Source organism: Protopterus annectens, chromosome 14.part0 (assembly GCF_019279795.1).
Source record: "Protopterus annectens isolate FY-2018-M chromosome 14.part0, PAN1.0, whole genome shotgun sequence".
Lineage (NCBI taxonomy): Eukaryota > Metazoa > Chordata > Ceratodontiformes > Protopteridae > Protopterus > Protopterus annectens.
The window spans coordinates 187,573,746-187,576,245 of NC_056748.1; positions in this window are offsets into that span (position 1 = coordinate 187,573,746).

Sequence of the window (2,500 nt, forward strand, 5' to 3'; positions counted from 1 at the left end):
TGAGTTCCATTATGATCCTCTCCATGGCTTTGCAGATCAGGCTTGTCAAGCTGATGGGACGGTAATTTCCAGGGTCGGTGGAGGCACCGCCTTTGTGAAGTGGGACCACAGTTGCCGTGCGCCACTCCTTGGGTACGTATCCTGAGGTGAGGCTAAGATTAAACAGCTGTCCTTACTGCGGGTTTAATTCCTCATTGAGTTCGTGGAGCACACAGCCGGGGACACCATCCGGTCCCATGGATGCTGTGTTTTTCGCCTTGGAGAGAGCAGTTCTCACCTGGGCGTTAGAGATGTTTGGGGGGCTACAATCCTCTGGTATAGATATCTCTCCTTTTGGGGAGGGGAGAAGTTTGCACTGAACCTGTCAGCCAGTATATTGTCAATGTCTGTAGGTTCAGTAATTTTCACATCATTTTGAACTAATTCTGAGCATATCTGGGGTTTCCTCCCAGGTTTCTAACATAGCTAAAGAAGGCCTTATGATTGTCTTTTTGAGTCCTTAGCGATTTTTCTCTCAAAATTTGCCTTGGATGATTTTATGAGAGCTCTTAGTTTTTTACTTATAATGATCAAAGGTGTCTTACCTTTTAAGGATTTTGCTCTATCTTGTAGTAGCTTCCTCCTTTTGTTGTAGAGCTTGTTTATGGCTGGGGTCCACCAGACTGGACGCTTGCCTTTGGTACAAAGAGTCTTTGTTTTGTTTGGGATTGCCTGATCCATGCAGTCCTGTAGGTGCTGGTAGAAGGCATTTGTAAGTGATTCAGCGGCTTGAGTAATGTTTACCGCCGGCTCGGGGGCCTTAAAAGAGACCACACTAGTCTTTAGAAGTGTGAAGTCGGCTTTTGAGAAGTTCTTCACTGTGGTCTTTTTTATCTCAGGTGGGAGCGGGATGAGGACCTCCAGTGAGATTAGTTTATGCTCTGATCTCACCAGTGAGGGGTATACTTCCGGTGTTGAACATTGTAATCCCATGTTCGTGATGATGAGATCAAGTATGTTTTCACCTCTTGTGGGGATGGTGACTAGTTGTTCCATGGCATTTGAGTTTATGAACTCCAGGAACCTTTGGGCTAGAGTGTTTGGGCTTGAGTAGTGATCCCAGTCTATATTAGGGTAGTTGAAGTCACCTAGTATGATGGTGTTTGGAGATACATTTATCCCCTCCAGTGTTTTCAGGAAAGCTATGTGAGGTTCCTGAGTTTGAGAGGGTGGCCTGTAACATGCTACAAATTGCAGAGCCGTCTTGCCTATGGTTAATTGCACCTGGATAGTCTCCGATGCATCGTGCGTTGCCACCAACCTTGAGGTGTGGGTGTCCTTGATGAATATGGACACCCCCCCTCCTTTCTTGGTGTTGTCCGGATTTTGGGGCCGGAATGCATGATATGAGGTAAAACCTGATAGTGCTGGGGTGCTCTCAGGAGCCTTGAACCAGGTTTCAGTCACAGCACAGACATCGATGTTCTCCATACTGAGAAGGGCCTCGAGTGCGTGCATCTTGAGGTTGAGACTTCTGGCATTGAGCAGCATTACCCTTAGTTTTTTTCCTTTTTTTTGTTCTAGGGTGGTAGGTTTAGAATTTGAGCCTTGCCTAAAAAAGGCACTATGGGGGTGGCAAGAGCTTTTGCCAATATCCGGAAGCCCAGGGGTGACAGGTGCAAGCTGTCCCTTGCGAAGCAGCATGGCTTGTCCAGCATGTCATCCCAGGTAGACAGACATTGGATCCCCTTTGAATGACACCAGAGTTTAAGCCAATTATTAAAGCTGATCATCTTATCTCTGTATTGTGGCATCATTCTTGGTGAAGGTAGGATACTGCTCAAGGTCAGGGTCATACCTGCCTGGGCTACATAATCAGAGAGCTCCTCAATGTCTCTTTTCATGTAGTCCAAGGAGGTACGTCTCAGGTCGTTTACACCAGCGTGGACAATGACTGAGTCATACTTGTACCTGCTGTTGAGAGACCTGAGTGCTTGTGTTATGTGGCGGATTCTCGCGCCCGACAGGCAGCTTACTGTGACCTTCTCCTTACTCAATCTGGTGAGCAGGACGTCAGTGTGTCTGACTATGGAGTCACCAATGACGAGTGTGTCTGGCATTGTGTTTGGCCTTAAGGGCTGTGACTGTTTGGCACACTGACTGTGTGGTCTATGTGTTGCATGTGTTGTGTCCTGAGGTGGTAGTTGTTTGGGTGTCTGCTTTGGTGGCCTCTGCTGTTTTGGTAGATTTTTGATCAGAGCCTCCGAGTATGTCGTTGTGTGTTTATGTGTATGATTTGAAGTTGTGATAGTACTATGTGAGACTGGGTATGTGGTGTGTGTGGTTACCTTCTCCTCCTGTCTGGTCTTGCCAGTCCTATGTTGAGAGAGCTCAGCCTCCAGTTTGGCTGTATAGTTGCATCTCTCGCATGTATTTGTGTTTTGTGGGAGAAGGAGAGGGTTGTCTGTGTACATGAGGCAATTGTAACATTGCCTCAATATTCCCAGTTTCACCAGCTGAG